Raw genomic sequence first — 21,792 nt, 5'->3', positions numbered from 1 at the left:
GCGCTCTAAGGTTTCGGCCATAGCCTCTGCCTTGTCCTGGGCGTCGTAGACCAGTCCGTTCGGTCCATGTAGGGGATTGTTTGCAGTTTGAGGGGTTTTCCTGGCTTTAGTGATGCGCCAGAACTTCTCTGGGTTCCCCTCAGCTTCCTGCAGTGTTTCGATCCACTTCTGGTTTTTGTGCTGTTGTAATTCTCTCCTTATTTGGCGGCTGAGTTGGTCAGCGCGGCGTCGGTCAGCTGGGTCGCGGTAGTCCTGCCATCTCTTTCTGAAGTATCGTTTATCTGCTAGGAGGTTTTGTAATTGTTGCGGGAGGGTGGATCTAGAGGTGCGGTGGGTGATAGTGGTTGTAGCTTTTCGGCTGGATTCCGTGATGGCTTCTGTGAGTGATTTAATAGCCTGATTTATTTCTGCTTTACTGTTTAGGTTGGGGTAGTTTGGAGTGTTGTTTACTAGAAGGGCGTTGAAGCGATCCCAGTTGGTGTGTGATGATTTGATGGTTCGCCAGGGATCCTGCTGGTGGGCGTTGTCATTTAGGGAGAGGAGGACAGGGTTGTGATCGGAGTCTAGGTCGTTTATTACGGAGAGGGAGAGGTTCCAGGTTACGTTCTTGACGAGAAAAAAGTCGAGGACGTCGGGGCGGAGTTGGTGATTATAGTGGAAGTGGGTTGGGGTGTCGGGAGCCGCAACAATTACGTTCCTCGTACCTTGCAGGAAGTTGTGGAGGATCTGACCATTTCTGTTGGTGTTTCTGCTGTTCCAGGAAGGGTGCTTGGAGTTCCAATCACCCCCAAGTATTGCAGTGCGTCCCAGGTCTAGAAGGGCTTGCAGGTCTGCTGGTACTATTCGCGCTCCTGCTGGTGGGTTGTAGATTGCCGCCAGCACTACCGTCCTGCCATGTATGTCTGTTTCTATGGCTGTGGCTTCTGCTCTTGTGAGGTTGGGGGTGTTTAGCCGTCTGTGGGTGATCCTGTGTTTTATTAGTATGGCCGTGCCCCCGCCAGGGCGATTGGCACGGTCATTTCTGTAGGTGATGTAGTTTCGTATTTTGATACGTTGGTCAGGTTTGAGATGGGTCTCTGTGATGAGTGCTACGTCTACTCTGTGGGTATCTAAGAATTCTTCCAATATCTGGCGTTGTGGTAGAACGCCATTGGCGTTCCATGTTATAATATTGAAGGGTTTAGTGTTATTAATCTGATCCATAGAAGAAATCTATTGCTGCTGTAAACAGGATGCTGACTTTTGAAAAGGCATCTGGTGCCTGTCTGATTTCTGCTATCGTCTTCTGGACAGTGTTCACCACCTTTCTGATGTTAACTTGGGAGATTAGGCCAAGAAGCATCTTTACATCGTCACCAAGTCCTGAGGGGGGGGCAGCGTCTGAGGTTTGTTGTTGTTGTGGCTGCTGGTCGGCCTGTGATGTTGAGGCAGCAGGGTTGAGCCACGGGTTCCTTGGAGTTCTCAGTCCTGGGAACTGTTTTGGTTCTGGTCGGAATTCCGGGTTCTGTCGTGTGGAGGCCTGAGTCCTTTGCCTTCGTGCATTCCAGTCTGTCAGTAGTTCAAGGAATTTCGGACATTTACGGTAGCTGGCGGTGTGCGCCCCACCGCAGTTTGCACATTTTGGCGGAGTTTTGAGTGCTTTCTTGCACTCTGCTGTTGGATGATTTGCTCCGCATTTTACGCAGCGCGGCGGCATCTTACAACACCTGGAGCCGTGGTAAAATTGTTGGCAATTGTGACATTGCGCTGGGCCCTTTGGGGCTCTGTAGGATCTGACTGTTATCCCAAGGTGTAGCAATGAGCGGAGTTGGTAGATCCTTTTCCCTTCTTCCGTGTTGTCTAGTTCAACCATGAATTGCGCTTTTGGTCGTCTGGTTCCGTCGTCAGTGGGTTCAGACATCTGTGCAACCCTGTGGACGGGGAGGTTGAGAGCAGCGAGGCTTTCGTGGATCATTGAGGGGGCCATATTGATCAGGAGCCCGTAGATGACCACCTTTAAGGGCTTGATGGGATTTAGTTCATGTGTATAGAACGGGATTTTCTCTACAGTTAGTAGCCTGCAGAGGAGGTGGTAGTCCTCTGCTTCAGTGAAGTAGTATGAGATTTTCTCTTTTGAGGCTTTTGAACGAAGGTTGCCCTTCATTTTGGGTCTGATATTACGTAGTATGTCGATGTAGCTTGTAGTATTGAACACCACTATCGGTGGAATCAGAGGTTTGACTGGTTTTGTTGTTTGTGGAGTTTGTCTATTGTCTGATGCCACACCCTGGAGGGCAGCGAACCTGTTGGATGTCGGGACGTTAGGGACTGTTTCCTCGTCCATTTCTGAATCTTCTGGTAGAGCCACGTCAGCTGGGTCTATTTCTGGCGTCTCTTGCGGCGGGACTTCTGAGACTTTCCGTTTCGGCGCTGTATTGCCGTCGGAAGTACCAGCGCCATCGGAATGCTGGTTTTCGGCGGGTGCCTTGCGTTTTATTTCTGACCTCATTTTCCCCATCTTCCTACCTTTCGTGTGTGTGTGTGTGTCATGTGGTGTGAGTGTGAGTGAGTGGGGGGGAAGTGGGGGTTTGTCAGAGTGGGTTGGGGTGGCCCTATCGGCCGTGGAATTCGCGAGGAATTCCGCGGCGGAAGGGGAGTACGTCGGAAGGGTGGTAGATGCTCTTTCTGGAATTTTGATCTGACTTTGCCTCAGTGTACGCGGGCTGGTCCCACGTGAAGGGGGCCCTGGCACACAAATTCCCTAGCTAACAACTAGAGTCTGGCTAACCCAGAATCATCCTACCGCGATGAGCATCATGAACAGAGCAATTCGCGAACACGACAATTTTGCTGGCTCACGCGCTCGCATGCGAGACGCAAGCCACGTCGGAACGTCGTCGTCTTCTCGCCCACGTGGTCGGAACAGTCGGCGCGCCTCAGCGCGGCAGCGCAGACAAAGGCAGCGAGCGGACAAAGGCGGCGGCAAGCACACGCGCGCCAGGTAGCAGGAAGCTCCGTTCAGCGCGGAGTGCGAGCTCGGAATGGGCACGCCGGCACCGGCCGGCACCCAGCGCGCCCCGCCGCCGCACCTTTACCAGCTCGCCCCGTTGCGGCCGCCGACCAATGGGCCGCGAGCGCAACCGGCCGCCGCACCCGAGAGCATAAAGGACCCCCACCCCTGGCGGCGCCGCCACTCCGCTGCTCGACTCGCTGCGGCTCGCACCGTCGTTCGTCTCGTCTCGTTTTTACACCACAGCGCATCGCCATGTCCGGACGCGGAAAGGGAGGCAAAGTCAAGGGCAAGTCAAAGTCCCGCTCAAGCAGGGCCGGGCTCCAGTTCCCGGTCGGCAGAATCCACCGCCTCCTGCGCAAGGGAAACTACGCCGAGCGCGTCGGCGCCGGGGCGCCCGTCTACCTCGCCGCCGTCATGGAGTACCTCGCGGCTGAGGTGCTCGAGCTGGCCGGAAACGCGGCCCGCGACAACAAGAAGACGCGCATCATCCCGCGCCACCTGCAGCTTGCCATCCGCAACGACGAGGAGCTCAACAAGCTCCTGTCGGGCGTCACCATCGCACAGGGTGGTGTCCTGCCCAACATCCAGGCCGTCCTGCTGCCAAAGAAGACCGAGAAGAAGGCCTAAACAGAGAGGCCAGGCACTCGGCACGCCGCGCTTTGCCGGCTCGCCTCGGCTCACAACAATCGGCCCTTTTCAGGGCCACCACACAAACCTACGTCCAAAGCAAAATTTCAGTCGTCCTCGCCGCGCTTTACTTTACTTTAACTTCACTTCCACAGCCGCCGCCGGCAAGAAGACCGTACCAACTGCTACGATTGCAGGGGGAGATATTCTGCGAGGTACCTCGGTGTCACGCCTGACATCCAAGTGTCACATAGGGGAACTTGGCACAAACGCTCACGCCAGGATGCAGATCCTGTACCCCTGTTCCCTCGACCCCGCAACAGGGGTAGCGATACTGGAAATATGCGCGCCCTGTATGGGGCTATGCAGCCAGATCGACGATGCATCGCCTACAGAAGGGTCCAAAGCAGAGCGCTCTACGACGGGCCTTACACGTCCCCGCGGCAGACCTGCCTAGAACCACCCACAACACGATTCCGCGCCCTGGCAGAAGCGTTCTACGCCACCGCGCGGAATTCAGAAAATGACTATTACGTCTTGACCCTTGGGCAATATGAACAGATGTGCAAGACCCGACCCGAGTCGCTACTCCAGCAGTAGCACAAACAGAACACATAATCACTCTCAACAAACAGCAACGTCCGAAAAAGCACACTACCAAAGATAAGAACAACACACAGAAAAGAGGAGCAAATGTCCACAGGCGACAATAACCTCCACCAACTCCCCCTCTAACGGTAGAGGACTAAAACAGAGAAGAACAAGAAGAGCCGCCGCCATCTTGTCGTCCACAGCCCGTGTGGCCCAACAAACAAACACACACACACACACACACACACACACACACACACACACACACACACATTTCTCTTGTTTTGTTTCGTTTGCCTCAAGCACCTCCACGCACGCACAGTCGCCTTCCAAACGACAACGACAGCAATAATCACCACTGTTAAACGAGCGTGTCGACACACCGCCCTCCACTCCCGCGCGCCCCATACAAACGAAACAGCTGATGCGGCCGCCTATGGGCACGCCTTGCCTCGGCAACTCCAACGCCGCCGCAAACACACAGCCAAAACCACGCAAATATTCACCGCCTCTCGCACAACAACAACAACACACAGCCCGGCGTCTCCATCGATCGATAAACAAAACAAACACACAACGCCCTCTCTCGCGCGCACACACACACACAGCCACAAGACCCGCTTCCTTTCCTTTCTCCCAGTCACGTCACGTCAGTCAAACGCAAACGAAATGAAATGAAGAATGAAAGAAAGAAGGCAGGCAGGCAGGCAGGCAGGCAGGCAGGCAGGCAACACACGCAGCAACAACACAGACTCTTTCGCACTTTTCAATTTCCGAACAGTGTGGTGGCCCTGAAAAGGGCCGTTTTCGTCTCTCCCACGGCCGCGGGAAGGCCAACGCGGCACAGCACACCGGCTGCGACGCGCCTAACCGCCGAAACCGTACAGGGTGCGCCCCTGCCTCTTCAGGGCGTACACCACGTCCATGGCCGTCACAGTCTTGCGCTTGGCGTGCTCAGTGTACGTCACCGCGTCGCGGATCACGTTCTCCAGGAACACCTTCAGCACTCCGCGGGTCTCCTCGTAGATCAGACCAGAGATGCGCTTCACGCCGCCCCTGCGAGCCAGGCGGCGGATCGCGGGCTTCGTGATGCCCTGGATGTTGTCGCGCAACACCTTGCGGTGCCGCTTGGCGCCACCCTTGCCGAGCCCCTTTCCTCCCTTGCCGCGGCCAGTCATCTCTTCTAAATCCTCAAAAAAGCTCAAGGCAAGCAAAACGTCTGCTGCAGCGGCTGGCTCCTCACCCGGCGCTAGCGAGTCGGCTACGGTCTGCGCCCGGCGCAGTCAGTCGCAGTCGCTTGAATCACGGACATCCTCTGTCCGGAGATTGGGGAGGCTAAGCAGCGGTGCTGCTATTCCTCCATTAACATCTGGGTTGTCGTAAGTGTGGCCTCTCGATCGAATGGGCCTCTGGCTACCTCGCTAGATTAGCGAAGTAGTTTATTGCTGGTAGGTCCTCTGGGGCAGGCTGACGCCTGCCGGAGCGCCACTCCTCCTTCACCCACTTCTCTGCGACCAGGGTGAGGTGTTCCCAGTCCGAAGGGGTGAAGATGGGGCGGCTGTTGAGCAAGTTCAGCTCCTTCCTGGATACGACCTCACGCAGCATGCAACGCATGTGCTTGAGGTCGCACGGTTGGTGCGGGAGTGGTGGCCTCGCGTGCGCCGGCGTGAAGGGGTACGGGTTTTCCCCGTGAGGGTACGACCCGTCCTTCAGCGCCGACACGATCTTCTTCAAGAAGGGCTGCACGCTCCGCTCGTCTGGAAGCGGGAGGGGCGGCTCTTCGTCGGTTACCGCTTCTTCAACTTGCGAAGAAGCGGTCGGCGTCCTGTAGAGTTGTGTGTCTGGAAAGTATTTGTCCAGGTGCTCGAATGTCCTGTCGCTAAGATGCGCGGCGAAATACTTCAGCACAGCGTCCCCGTCGATCTCTGCAGGGAGTTGCCTGCATTCAGTCTCCGCCGCAGCCTCTGAGGTTGTCTCCGTGTGCGACTCGTTGTCGCGTGCCCGCAGCTCGACCTCCCCGTCAGGAGGGAGAGCAGGCGCACGCGCCAGCCCCCCTATATAGACTCTGGCCCGCCCTCCCCCCACCACGCGCAACCGAGGGCATATAAGCGCACCACGGTGGCTGGCGCGCGCCCGTGTCGTCAAGGCAGCACCCGACGCAGCACCTCGCCTCCACGCCGCTCCGCTACCGCTACCGCTATGGCCCGCACAAAGCAAACGGCCCGCAAGTCCACCGGCGGAAAGGCGCCGCGCAAACAGCTCGCCACCAAGGCGGCGAGGAAGAGCGCGCCCGCCACCGGCGGCGTCAAGAAGCCCCACCGCTACAGGCCGGGCACCGTCGCCCTGCGAGAAATCAGGCGCTACCAGAAGAGCACAGAGCTGCTCATCCGCAAGCTGCCATTCCAGCGCCTAGTGCGCGAGATCGCCCAGGACTTCAAGACCGACCTGCGCTTCCAGAGCTCCGCGGTCATGGCCCTGCAGGAGGCCAGCGAGGCCTACCTCGTCGGCCTCTTCGAAGACACCAACCTGTGCGCAATCCACGCCAAGCGCGTCACCATCATGCCCAAGGACATCCAGCTCGCGCGCCGCATCCGCGGCGAGCGCGCCTAAACACCGCGCCAGCCGCTGGGCACCGCCCACGCACGCAACAAACAAAACGGCCCTTTTCAGGGCCACTAACATCACTCCGTCGCGAGCAAACTTTGTCGGTCGCCTCTCGCCCCACAACCACAGAACGAAAGACAAAACACCACTTCCACTTCCCGTCCGTCCGCCACAGCCGCTCTCCTCTGCCAGCTTGCTGGCGCGCGCAACAATCAACATCATCCCTCCCCGGCGCGGCGCTCAAAGCGCACAATACCCATCGGCCGACGCCGTCAACCACACGGCCGGCCGACGCTTCGTTTCGAAAAGAAAAAAAAAAAAAAACAAAAACAAACAAAAAGCCAGGCACGTCCAACGCCACCGACCCTTTCCACATCTCAACGTCCCCCGCCCCCGTTGCAAGAACAAACACACACACACAAAAGACAAGACACATCCGAGAAGACGGCAGGCAGGCAAACCAAAGTATTCAAACAACATGACACAAAACCAACCGTCGGCCGGCCGCGACCAAAAAAAAAAACGGCGACAATCAACCGCAACGACAAAACCGCTACCGCCGCCCGCACCCGCCACCGACCCCCCCGCAATCCAACCACCACGGCACGCAAACAGTGTCCACACACGGGCATACAGGAAACGCCAGACGACACAACCACACCGCAACACAAACACGACAATCAAAACCTTCCCGACGTGCTTTGATGGCCCTGAGAAGGGCCGTTTTGGGCCGCGCGTCTGTTGCGCGCCACTAGACGACGGGGACGGGGGGTGCGGACGACGGAGTCAACCGCCAACCCTTCCTTTCCCATTCCTCTCTTCTTCTCCTCTACTTCTTCTTCTTGGGCGAAGCCTTCGCCTTAGACGGCGTCGTCGCCTTCTTCGGGCGCGGCGCCTTCGGCTTCTTCGTCGGAACCTTGGCGGCCTTCTTCGCCTTCGACGGCGACTTGGCCTTGGCCGGCTTGGCAGCAGCCGCCTTCTTCGCACCGGCGGGAGCGGCCGACGCCGCAGACGCCTTCTTGGCGGCGCCCGCCTTCCGACCAGTCGCCGCCTTCACGCCACCAGCCTTCTTTGCGCCGGCCGCACGGGCGCCCTTCTTCTCCTTGCTGGCCGGAGCGGCGCGCTTCTTCTTGGCACCGCCGGCCCGAGCCTTGCCGCCCTCAGCCGCCCCGCCGCCGGCGCCGGCAAGCTTGAAAGAGCCGGACGCGCCCTTCCCCTTCGTCTGCACCAGCTCGCCCGCCACCACGGCCGACTTGAGGTACTTCTTGATAAACGGCGCCAGCTTCTCCGCGTCCAGCTTGTAGTGCGCGGCAATGTACTTCTTGATCGCCTGCAGCGACGATCCGCCGCGCTCCTTCAGACTCTTGATGGCGGCCGTCACCATCTCAGAGGTGCGCGGGTGCGCAGGCTTGGCGCGCGGCTTCTTCGCAGACGACGCAGACTTTGCCTTCTTCGTAGTGCCGGTGGCGGCGGGTGCCGCAGCAGTCTCGTTCGTAGCCGCCTGATCTGCCATTTCGACGACGCGCGTTAACACACAACACAGCGAGCAGCGAGAGCGAGAGGAGACACGCAGCGAGCGGAGCGCACAGCAGAGGAATAGCCGCCTCGCACCGGCTGTCTGTTTGCACTTTTGTAATGAAGTACCACTGGGCTGTGCCCGTCTGACTTCTAGGAATGCGCTAGGGGGTTTATGAAGATTGTGGTTTGGTTTGTGTGCGTGTTTTTGAGTAAATGTTTGTTCTGTGTGTGTGTTTGTGTGTTTTAAATGTCCCTAAAGTGGCGCGTGAGGGTTGATTTAGGTCTCTTGTGTTGAAGGTCTGGACGTTCGCAGCCTAAGTTTCGGATGAGGTGATGGGGCGATGTTTGTGTTCTCTCATAAAGCTTGGCCGATTTTTCCTTTATGAGGGAATAGATGGTGGGCTGTTCTAGAAAGTCTCTGATTTGTGAGTTGCGGACGTATCTGTCAGCACCTGTTATTACCCGGAAGGTTTTATTTTGTAGCCGTTGTAGTTTTAAGAGTGAGGTGTCTGACGCCATTGACCACACTTCCGAGCCATACAAGATGACCGGAAGTAAGAGTTGGCGCCAGAGTAGCATTTTGCATTTCAAGGTGAGTCCTTCACCCTTCAAAAGAGGGTATAGTTGTGACAGGAGCGCGCAACCTTTGTTTGCCGCTTTCTTGATGTGTTGCCTCCATGTGAGGCGGTTGTCGATCTCCATTCCAAGATATGTGATGCAATTTCGCCAGGCTAGGTCCCGACCACCAATTGTTAGTTGTTGGTCTGGGAGTTTTAGCCTGGTTGTGAAATATATGGCCTGGGTTTTATTTGGGTTTATTTTTATTTTCCATAGATTGCACCACTGCGTTATGGAGTCGAGGTGGGCTTGCAGCTTTCGCCGTATGAAATCAAGGTTGCGGCTACTTCTGTAGATGGCAGTGTCGTCGGCGTAGAGTGCGATCTCCCCGCCGACCTGCTTAGGTATGTCGTTCGTGTAAATGGAGTATAGGACGGGACCTAAAACCGAACCTTGGGGAACTCCGGCCGCAATCGGTCGCATCTGGCTCAATCCTGTCCCGTTTCTTACGAAGAAGTGACGCTCCGCAAGAAACGAGTCAATGATCTTTATTATATGTTCTGGGCACCCTATGTGATCTAGTTTAAATATTAGGCCATCGTGCCAGACGCGGTCGAACGCTTTCTCTATGTCCAGGAATACTGCTCCTGTGGATTCTCTCTTTGCCCTGGCCAGACACGCGTGCTCAACCAAGCGCAGGCATTGTTGTACTGTGGAGTGCTCAGCGCGGAATCCAAACTGTTCAGGCAACAGGATGTTGTTGTCAGTAAGGAATTGCTGAAGGGTTGTGAGTATAAGCAGCTCAAGGATTTTACTCATGCCAGTGAGTAGGGAAATTGGTCTGTAACTTTCGGGTAGGAGAAGGTTTTTGTTAGGTTTGGGAAGGGTGATTACCTTAGCAGTTTTCCACGCTGAGGGGAAGTAGGTGAGTTTTAGGCAAGCGTTGAAGACGCTTGCCAGAAATGTTATGGCGGGAGGTGGAAGGTGCTTTAGGAGTGGGGTGCGGATGCGGTCAGGTCCAGGAGCTTTGTGGTTTCCCTGACGCTTGATAAGTGCGCTTATTGTCGGCTCGTTTACGGGCACGAATTCTGTGTTTGGGCGCGAATTTCTTATCTGAGTCACTCGTCCGATGACTATTCTTTCCTGCCTCTCACTCTCGTCATCATCGATGACGTGAGTTCGGAATTGTGACTCTAGTGATTTTGCCATTATTTCCGCCTTTTCTTGGTCTTCATAAGCTAGTCCGTTCTCGCCGTGGAGTGGCCTGTTCTCTCTGGTGGGGGCTTTCCGCTGCCGGGCTATTTGCCAGATCTTGCGTTTGCTGTTCTCTGTTTCGGCGGCTTGTAGCATCTCCTCCCAGCAGCGGCTCCTGTGCTCCTGCAGTCGGAGTTTCACCTGGTCCTCAAGCCTCCGCAGCAGGCGGCGGTCAGTGGGGTCGCGGTGACGCTGCCACTGCTTACGCAGCCTGCGTTTGGCGACTATGAGGTCCCAGATGTCAGGGGGCAGGTCCCTGGCGCCAGGCTCTGTGGTGAGCCTGACGCTTGTAGCGCGAGCACAGGCGTGGAGGACGTCTGTGAAGTTCGCTATTGCGTCATCTATTTCTCCTGTTGTCTCCATCTGCGGGATTTCCTCCACGTGCTCACCCACCAGGTATTTATATCGGTCCCAGTTTGTTATCACTTCTGTTCTTGCCATCCTCCCGGCATCGTCTTCGACACTGGCTATGTCCAGAACGACCGGATTATGATCAGAGTTCAGCTCGTGGTGCACAGTGACCGCCGCATCGAGAGCAAAGTTTTTTACGACAAAAATATCCAGGATGTCTGGATTGCTTGCCGGATCTGCAGGGATGTGCGTAGGCTCGTCGGGTGCGATGACGCTGAGGGCGGCACGGCTCTCGACGAGTCTATGCAACCTCACGCCACTATTGTTCTCGGCGCGGCAGCCAAAGGCCCTATGCTTCGAGTTGAGGTCCCCTCCCACAATTACACGGGCGCCAGTACCTAGCAGAGCCTGAAGGTCCTGTTGCAGTATAGTGGTGGCTGGGGAGTGGTATGCGGAAATTATAATGTATGACATGTTTCGAATTTTAATTTCTACACCGGCCGCCTCGATGCTGGGTGTCTGAGGTAAGTCCACGATGCGAAAGCACCGTCTACCTTTCACGAGGATCGCCGCTCCGCCGCCTGCGCGGCCTCCTACGCGGTCGGCTCTATGCATGGCATAGTTACGGACGGAGAAGCGGTCCTCGGGCTTAAGGTGGGTCTCTGTCAGGCACACAACATCGATGTCGTGCCGGTCGAGAAATTCTTCAAGCATTTGCTTTTGAGGCTTTACGCCATTGGCGTTAAAGTTTAATATAGATAGTTTTCTGGATCTAGGGGGATCCATTAAAAGATTCAAATAATGTCATAGCACCCTCAGCGAGGGCCATGAATTTGCTGAGGCCATCAGGCGCCGCCCGCACGCGCGCCATGGTGTCCCTAATTGTGAACATTACATTTGCTAGGCTGAAGCCCGCAAACAGTTGACGCAGCTCGTCAAAGACGCCAAGCGGCGTCCCTGGCTGCTGGCCAGCAGCCGACTGAGGCGGCGCGGCAGCTGCGGGCGCCTGAGTGTGCTGGTGGCGTGGGGGGGGCCAGGCGGCAGCAGCCGTCGGGGCGCGTGGTGGGGGTAGCGAGGGAAAGGCCTCTCGCCCCGGCGCAGTCGCTCCGCGGCTGCTGGCGGCGGCAGAGCTAGCTGCCGGCGCCTTGGCCGCAGAGGCAGACTGCGTCGACCACGCGGGAGCGGGAGCGCCACGCGACAGCGCCGCGCCGTTTGCCGACCGGGGTGGACGGGTGGACATTAGCTGTATGCGTGTGGGGCAGCGGCTGTAGTTCGCCGGGTGATCGCCCTCGCACAGCGCACATTTTGCTGGGGTTTTGCGGCTCTTTTTGCACGCGTTTGTCAAGTGCGGTCCGGCGCATTTGACACATTTTGGGGGGTGGTGGCATTGTTCCGCAGTGTGGAACAGCTGCTGGCATTGGTGGCACTGTACAGGGCCTTCAGGTTGTCTGTATTTTTCTATGGTGACTTTGCAGTTCATAAACAATTCTGTCCTTAGTAGTTCCCTGTTCCTTTCGTCTGGGTGAAGGATCACCTTGAATTGTGCACGCTTTCTACGTCCCTCACCAGGATTGCTGGGGTCAGAGGCGCGTGTTTCCTGCTTCACCTCTATCACTCTGTATTTACGCTCAATGAGCAACTCTTTTATTTCGGCGGGATCGGTGTCCTGCGGGAGACCCTTGATCACCGCCTTATATGCGTGCTTTTCCGTTAACGGATATGTGTGGAATGGTATTTTCTTTTGCGTGAAGTACTGCACAAGAAATCTATAGTCAGGGGGTGTCGACGGTTGAAATTTCACCGACGACCCTCTACATGATGTATTTAGACCCCCTTTTAATTGTGGGGCGACCTCTTTTATGAGTTTCATTGTCCCATTTTGTATTGTAGCAGTGATGGGAGGCACTTTCTCCCTTCTCTGTTTCTGCTGCGCTTGCGCGCCAGAGGTCGAGGGACGGGCAGGCGTCGCTTCGACCGCTTCCGCGCCGTCGGAAGCGATCGGCGCGAAGCTGTTTGAAGTGGGGATGTTGGCTACAACGGTTTCCCCCCCTACTTCCATGTCATCACTGTTTGGGGTCTCGTTTTCCTCAGCGAGCCGGCTTGGGGCCGGACGCTTAGGTGCTGGCATTACGTCCGTTTCTTGTAAGCGTGTTTTAGCCTTGGTTATGCCTGTGGTGGTTTGGCCGCGGGTACCCAGGGACTGGGTGCCGCAGCGGACTGGGACTTTGGGCTTACCCAATATGTCTGATCTAGCGGTCCTAGAAGCCATACATTCACTGCCAAGGGGCACTGGTTGCTCGCTCGTTGGCACCGTTAGGTTTCCCTGAGCAGTGCCAGCCCTACCATTGACTACGCGCGGGTTACCGGGTAGCACCACGGGCCCTGGCGTAGGAATTTCCCTACTCTCGGGGGAGCAGGGAGGATGCCCTGCGGCAGTGTCTGAACGAATCACCACGGAAGCAGATCAGACGACGGTTGAACAAGAAAACCACAGCCCTCGCCGCCACCGCGCCGCCAGTAGACCGGCAGCAGCTGCACGACGAAGGGACAAGGCCCGTGTCAACACACGACAATAATGCGGCGCAATCGCGAAGCGTGCGCACCCACACACACGACAATTTTGCTTGCGTTACGCATGCGCAACGCACACAACAATTTTGCCCCGCTACGGCAAGCGTAGCGCGCTCAAAGATCCGTCCGGCAGCGTGCGGCAGCAACACGTCCGCACTCGACCGGTCGTCCCCCTCGAATGCCGCCGCCTCGCGCCACAGGCCCAGCCAGTGTCGCGGGCGGGCGCGGACGGCCGAGAGAGCGGCCGCCACTCTGCGCGCCGCCGCGCCGCGCCTCCCGCGCTTGCTACCGATTCGAGTGCGACATGTCGCAGCAGTCGGACGTGCGTGGAGCGAAGGGTGTGGCGGATCGCCGTCCGGCGGGGCTTGCCCCGTCGGCGGCCCCATCCGGCCCCCCACCAATGACGACCAGGGCTATGGAAGAGAGGAACAAGAGTATGACGGACCCGGCTTCGACTATGGACCTCGATTTGGCTGATTTATCGGATACTTCTATCGACGACGACGTCGTCCTGAGGCAGACACCGTCAACGGTTGCCTCTCGGAAGAAGAGGGGCACTGGTAGTGGTTCGCGCGCTGCTGATGCGCCAGATGATGGCTTCCGCAAACCACCGAAGAAGCGTCAGGCGCGGGCGGCGCAAGCTCAGCCGCAGGCGGCGGATATTCCGGTGCACAACCGGTTCGATGATATACCTGACGACGCTGACGACGCGGCTCAGCCCAGTGCCCAGCAGCAGGCGCAGCAGCAGCAGCCGCCGCCACAGCAGAAGCGCATTCCGCCGATCGTGCTGCAGCTTCCCTCGTCCTATAAGGAATTTTACGAGTGGATGAAGCAGCACCTGAAGCAGCCTTTCACCGCGCGCCAGACGGGCGGCGACAAGCTGAAGCTTTCTGTTACCACCCTCGACGACTACACCACCGTCATGGACTTCCTTGGGGCGCAGGGCATTCCCAATTATACTTTTCCGGTCGTTCGGCCGCCGACCTTGAAGGTGGTTCTTCGAGGGATTCTCGAGTCCCTTCCTAACGACTGGGTCAAAGAAGAACTCGAAGACCTCGGCTTCGCCGCCACGATTGTGGACTACCACAAAATCCCGGGCACCAACCGTCGGTCCGGCCTCCGCATCGTGATCCTTCCTGATACGCCCGACCATCGGAAGATTTTCCACGTCACCCGCCTTTGCGGGCTTGTGATGTCAGCAGAAACACTCCGCAAGTCGCGTGGGGTGACGCAATGTTTCCGGTGCCAAGGCTTCAACCATGTTGCCCGTGGTTGTACCATGCCTTTTGTTTGTGTAAAGTGCGGCGGCGCCCATGACAGCCGGCAATGCCAGGTACCTAGGGAAGAACCGGCGAAGTGTGGCCTGTGTGGCGGACGACACCCCGCCAATTTCAGGTCGTGTCCTAAACACAAGGAGGCCAGTCGACGGCAACGCGGGCTTCCCCCGCTCACCGCCAGGGATCGCCGCCGCAGGACCGCTGTCGTCAGCAGCACTCCTGCCAGCTTCCGCCCTGCGGGAGCCCAGCAGCAGGGGCGGGACTCATTCTCGCAGTCTCGCGCTCCTAACGCCTGGCAGCGTCCACTTGCTGCACCATACGTCATCCGCAGGGACGCCCCTGAGTCCTCTGCCGCTCCGCCGGACGTTCCAGAAGGCCCTGCCGCCTTTCCGCCGTTGCGCCGACGACGTCCCGTCGACCAGGCTCCGCAGGATGACCCGCAGCCGGGTATCGCCTCCCACGACCTCTTCAGCTTACTCCAGTCCATGATGACGGCGGTCGCCGAAATGAGCCGCGCCATCCAGGCGCTGCCCGCTACACTTGCTGCCACCGTGGAATCCACGATACGAAGCGTTCTCCAGACCACCAGTGCCGCTGCCCCACATCATGGATAGGGTGCGTCGCTTTGAAGACCTTCGTATTTCGACATACAACGCCGACGGACTCTTCCGCGATCTCCTGGAAGTTAAGCACTTCCTGGAGGCACACAACATCGACATCTTTCTCGTGTCGGAGACGCACCTGAAGCCGGGTCTCAGGGCCAACATCTCCAACTACAGGTGCTACCGCTACGACCGCCCCACCCGTGGTGGCGGCGCTGCGATCTACGTCAAGCGGGACATCCGCCACTATGTCGTCCCTACGCCACCGTTGCGACAGATGGAGGCGACGGCCGTGGCTGTGGTGACCTCAGCTGGGGTGGTCACCTTCGTCTCCGTTTACCGTCCTCCGCGCTACCTGCTGGACTTAGACGACGCCTATGCGCTTCTCCGTCTCCCGGGGAAGCTCTTTTTGGCCGGCGATTTTAACGCCAAGCATGCGGCGTGGAATTCTCTGCACACCACCCACAGCGGCCGACAGTTTCATCGAGTTCTCGACAGGGTTGGTGCTTACGCTTGCGGGCCGGAGGAGCCGACCTGCTACCCCTCCCGCGGCACGCCGGATGTCCTCGATTTCGCCGTCACCAAGGGCCTGCATCAGTTCATGACGGCTGATGTCCTTCATGAGCTGAACTCCAACCATCTGCCGGTCCTCTTCCATCTTGCTGTCGATCCCGCCGTCACCTCGCCGCGCCTTAATCTTCGGCGCACTGATTGGACAGCGTATCGTGCGGACGTCCTCGCCCGTGTGCGGCCCCGTCTTGACGCCGATATCCACGACGTCGATGCTGATGTCACTGCCTTCGCTGATGCCGTCCACTCAGCCCTGCTGCGATCCACACCGCCGCCCCGGCGCACGCTTCCCCGGCGCCCGGGACTGCCTGCTGCCATCTTGGATCTGATCCGTGTGCGGAATCGTCTCAGCAAGGAATGGCGCCTTACCCGCGACCCCCTTCTGAAGCGGCGCGTCAACCTCCTCCGCCGTGACATTAAGGCCGCTGTCAGCGCTCACAAGAACGAGCAGTGGGCTCAGAAGCTGGCGTCGTTCACTCCGGCACCCGACGCATGGGACGCGGTGCGTTTCTTTACTAAGCGGAAGCACACTCTGCCCCCTCTGGACTCGCCGACTGGTGTCGCCTATACTCCTGTGGATAAGGCGAATGCCCTTGCCGACGTCTTCCAGGCGAACTTCGTCCCGCTTGATGACCCTGTGGACGCACAGTTCGTTCAAGATGTGGACCGTGGCCTCGACGCCTACCTCTCTGCTGACCGCCGTGACGACGATCCGCTTCCCGTCTTCACCGCTGATGAGGTGACCGCCTCCATCCGGGCGATGGCCGCTCACAAGGCTCCTGGTGCCGACGACGTTCCTGGGACGGCGCTCAAGGAACTGCCTCCTGCTGCTTATGGTTATCTGGCCCGCCTGTTCACCGCCATCCTGGTGACTCATACCTATCCGGCTGCGTGGAAGCACGCCGTTGTTGTCGCCATACCCAAGCCGGGTAAGGACAGGAAGGATCCACGCAACTATCGGCCCATCAGCTTGCTTCCGCAGCTCAGCAAGATTTTTGAGCGGCTCCTCCTTCACCGGCTGCGGATTATTATGGACCGTCGACGCCTGTTGCCTCCGGAGCAGTTTGGATTCCGGGGCGGCCACTCGTCTACACAGCAGCTCGTCCGCGTTGTTGAGGCCATTACCACGGCTTTCAACAACCAGGAATATTGTGGCGCCATTTTCCTTGATGTCACAAAAGCCTTCGACAGTGTGTGGCATTCCGGGCTGCTGTGGAAGCTCCATCTGCATGGCTTTCCGCGGTCCCTCATCCGCCTGCTGGATAGCTACCTGCGGGGCCGCACCTTTGTGGTCCGAATTGACGATTCGCTTTCGACGCTCCGACATATTGCCGCCGGCGTCCCGCAGGGTTCGGTCCTCGGTCCGACCCTGTATTCCTTGTATACGGCCGATCTTCCGACCTCTCCCCGAGTGGAGCGCGCGATGTACGCCGATGACACGGCGATCTTCACTCGCAGCCGGTGGCCTCAAGCCATGTATCGCCGTCTCCAAGATGCGTGCGCCGCCCTCGAAGCGTGGGCGACTCTTTGGCGTGTCCGGTTTAACGCACAGAAGAGCCAAGCCGTGGTCTTCACACGCAAGAGGACCCCGCCACACGACCACCAACTACAGCTCTTCGGCGAGGTCATCCCCTGGACGCCGACGGCCACCTACCTCGGGGTTGTCCTGGACCGCCAGCTCATCTGGCAGCAGCAGGTGCAGGAAGTACGGCGGAAGGTCGAGCAGAGGCTGGGGGCGCTTTATCCCCTGCTGAACGAGCGCTCGGCGCTCTCCGTCGATAATGGACTACTCATATACCGCATGTTTGTGCGTCCTGTGATGGACTATGCCTGTGCTGCTTGGGGAAATGCGGCGCACCGTCATATACATCGCCTGCAAGCGCAGCAGAACAAGGCTCTCCGCCGGATTTTTCATGTCCATCCCCAGTTCCCGGCCCGATATCTCCATGACGCCGCGCAAGAGAAGGACGTCCTCGCACGATTTCAGGAAATCGCACGGAAGATGTATGCCACAGCTGCGGCTTCTGATAATCCCTTACTCAGGACCCTTGGGGCACCTATTGATGCCCGCGACCTCTATAAGAGGCCCGTTGCGCTGCTCCATCGCTGACCACGGCAGTTGCAACTTTTAGTATCTTCAGTTCACCACCGATAGTTTGTTTTTACCACCACATCATTAGATGACAATTGATACACACCTGATGTTATCTCGTTTCTGCTAATCCGATGGTGTAGTCAATGCCCTACGGTAAATGCTACCTTACCTCCACTTGAAGAAGTTTGATGATTGTGGGCTGGAGCGCTTGCTACCGCCCAACGTCCGACAGCCTGTGCGGAGCAGCCCCACACCTGCGCCACAACCACCCGCGCCTTTCAAACCACCGAGGATGGGGCTACACACAGCCACACCACAGCCGCCAACCAGTCGCCACGGCAGCGCCGCAAACCACGGCCAAACTGCAGCCACCGCGCGCTACAGCCTGGGTCGGCCCGCCGAGAATCGCCGCCCACGCCCAAATGCCGCCCCCACAGCCCCAGCCGGCGACCGGCCACAATGGCCAAACCTTCGGCAAAAGCCCCACACCGTCGCCGCGGCAGCCCGGCCAGCGCGGCCGGCGCCACAGCCACACAAGCGGAGGCGTGCGGCGATGACGGCCGTGCAAACGCACCTCCGCCGCCCCATCGCCCTCCCACCGTTTCCCGATCGGCCCGCAGCCGTCGGGCCACGTCCTCCTCCTCTCGCCCGCCAACATTCACAGCCCTTTCGTTCGTTTCCCAACAATTTCAATTGTGCCCGCCGCAAAAAACGGGCGCCGCCTGCAAAGCAACATGCTCCGCCGGAGCGCCCCTCGCCGCTTACGAGCCAACCCCTCGCCCGAGGCAAACCCGAAATCCGCAACTACAGACCAACCCAATCTGCCGTCAGCACACACGACAGCCAACATCACGCGTTACGAGTTAGACATTAGGTTCACACGTCTCGGTTAGGTTCGGTGGACGTGGGTTAGGTTAAGGGCACTTGGGTTAGGTTACGCATTCAAAACACACGTCAGGCGTCAGAGGTTACGTTAGGTTAGGTTAGGTTAAGGCCACTTGGGTAGGTTAAGCGTCAAACTTAGGTTAAGCATTCAAACACACGTCGGGCGTCAGAGGTTAGGTTAGGTTAGGTTAAGGCCACTTGGGTTAGGTTAAGCCTCAAAACTTAGGTTAAGCATTCAAACACACGTCGGGCGTCAGGTGGCCGCAGCAGCCGCACCTACCTACCCACCCACCTCACGGCCGGACAGCTTGGCTTACTTGGCGCTGAGGCTGACCTCACCGCACCTCACCTCACCTCGCGCTACGCAACGCTACAGGTTCGGTTCGGTTCGCTCAGCTTAGGCTTAGAGCTTAAGCGCCGAGGTCGGATTACGACGTTGGTTCACCTTCGGGCGCCACACTTTGGGTGTAAAGGTCGCGTCGGGTCGTCGGCACGCCGCAAAAACAAAAGCGAAGCCACAGACAACGCCGACAAACGGGCAGCACGGCCACGACCAGATACCGAGCGCGAACGAGACACACGGACCACCCACCGGCCAAAGGGCACCAAACAACAAACCAGAGAGCACCACGTGTCGACCAGAGCAACCCGCCGCTCACGCGACGTGGCTGGCTGGCACCGAAGGGCCGCCGCAACTGCGCTTTCCGCGCCGGGCCGGATGCACGTGCGGCAACACCACCACCGCACACAGCCGCTGTTCAACGTCAACCAACAACACGCCGCGGTCGCAGCCTCAACGCCAGCACACGTTTGCACCACCATTCACACGCACCGCACAAACAGCTGTCGCCGACAACACAAACACACCGCAACGACGCCGCCGCCTCTACTTGTGCCGGCCACCCACCCCACCGACGGCGCACCTGTCGCCGGCCGGCAGTCGACACGGGAAACGCACACCGCCACTTCGCTCGCGCGCACGCCACCAACCAGTCGTCGTCTCCAAAACAACAAACAAACATAGGGCAGGCAACAAATCGCCTCGCACGAACCGTCCACAAAACTATCAAAGCACAGCCTGTGGCTAACGGCCACGACGCAGCGGCACGCTGCTCCTTTCCCCGCCCCACTCGATTCACGAAGGCACGCGACACCGCCAACGACGGCCTCGCTTCCCGCAACCGACACCTTTCCGCCACTACGCACAGCCGCACCCGACGCCCGTGGCAACGACACAACTACTGCACTATCCACCGCCGCCTCCCCCTTCCCGTCGTACACACACACACAGCCAGCCAGCCAGCCAAAACCACACCAACGACCCAAACATGCACGTGCAACGGCACACCCCAACCAGTCAACGTCGACAACCACACGCACGGCTCGAAACCGGCGCCCTTCCACGTTGCCATCAAGCTACACACAAGACACAAGGGACCAACAACAGCAAGCCTGCCCGCCCGCCCGCCCCACTCTCACGCCGCAAAAAAGCACACCGAAACCGCCAAACGCACATTCCCATCGCACCGACACCGACCGGCTCGCTACCACCACACCTCTCGGCAGCCGTTTCGCAAACATGACACGGCGCGACATGACATCACGACCAACTCAACTCTCCTCTCCCGACGCCTTCGGCCGGAGCACAACGCCGCCAATTCGCCACACACACACAGTCACACAGTCGACAGGCGCCCGCCCGCCCTCCCTCCCTGCACGACGCCGCGCAGCAAAGGCGCCCGCAAACACATACCTCTCCTCTCTCTCGGCCGCCCGACGCGCCAACCGCCACACCGCCAGCCACTCGCAATTGTGCACTGCCGCCAGCCACACGTCCAACACGCCGCGCCGCCTCCGGCCACCCGCCAGGGGGCGCTCACGTCCGCGACAACAGCGCGGCCCGCCGGGCCAAACCGAACCGAGCCGCCCGCCGCTGCTCTGCACATCTTCCTGCGCGCATCAACAAAACGAGGCAAGCGAGCACACCCCGTCACAACGCCACATCACGCAAATGCCGTGCCGACCTCTTGTGTCTACCGCCTAAATTGCACTCACTCACCAGCCGCCCCTTCTTCTTCCTACCTATCTATCTATCTATCTATCTATCTATCTATCTATCTGTGCGTCTGTGTCGGTCCGCGCGTGACGCCTCTCAACATCCGCCGTCGCCGTCCCCGTCCCCGTTTCCGCCCCAATGCCATCGTCGCGCCGCCTCCTCCTCCGCCCCTGTCCGGCCCGCACCACACCATACACCGCTGCTTGTCCCGGCCGTTGCCACCAAAGGCGCCTACCGCAAACGCGCCACGCCGCAGCCCCCGTGCGTGCATCTCCGTGCCGACGCTGCCTCTCTGCCCTCCCGCACGCACTCGACCGACCGACCGACATGCACTGCGTCGACGGCCTCGACAACACAGTCTCTGGCTCCGCACTGCGTCTTCCGGTACGCGCGCTGAAACACGTATGTACTCATTACCAGCGATGGCGAGGCACGACACAATCTCTGACCAGAGCGTTTCTTATCGTCGCTAGTCTGCGCCACACGACACTAGTAGCACGTAGCGGGTCGGCAGGAACAGTTGTCATCTATATGTGGCGGGTCGGGAGAGGTAGTAGTCAGTCGACAGTATCAGCGAGTGGACGGTTGTACTGAGCGGGCGGCGGCGTGCTCTTCTCGCGACTCTGGTCTCCGTTCGGGACGATGCATATTGTTATTACAGGTAAGGTAATGAAGCTGCATTGCGCAAATCTAATACTGTATGTCAATTGTAACTATTTTCTTCACAACAAAATGCCCCAATAATACTTTGTTTCCAAACAAACTTTTTTAAAGTACAACCATTCATTTCCATTTAAAGAATATTTCCTACGCATTTCCTCCAACAATCAAAATTAAATGTGAGCCGGCATTCATTGCACGACGCTGTGTACAGGTATCGACAGTTAAGAGCACATATAGATGCAGTTTGTTTTTTTTCTCTTTTGTCTCTTTTTTGTTTTTGTTTTGTTTTTTTTTTTGACGTAACGATCTTTTGCTCTTCTTATTCTAATTTGTACGTACGCTGTTTGTTTAGATTTTTATATTGGTCATGCCACGTAGCGCTCCGCGTGAAAATCACTGCCTGTGCTGTGTGCAGTCTGTGGCTAGTTTGCATTGTTGTCATGAACTGCTATAGCTGGATGTGAACAGCGCGTAGCGTTGCGCAGTTAGGGGTGAGCCGCCAGCACTGGTGCATGTGCGGACAGAGATGGCGGACTTTTCAAATTACATATATTATGACTGGTGATGATATTAAGGGT

The sequence above is a fragment of the Schistocerca cancellata genome, unplaced genomic scaffold (genome assembly GCF_023864275.1).
Source record: "Schistocerca cancellata isolate TAMUIC-IGC-003103 unplaced genomic scaffold, iqSchCanc2.1 HiC_scaffold_1141, whole genome shotgun sequence".
In the NCBI taxonomy this organism is placed as follows: domain Eukaryota; kingdom Metazoa; phylum Arthropoda; class Insecta; order Orthoptera; family Acrididae; genus Schistocerca; species Schistocerca cancellata.
This window is presented reverse-complemented; position numbering follows the sequence as displayed.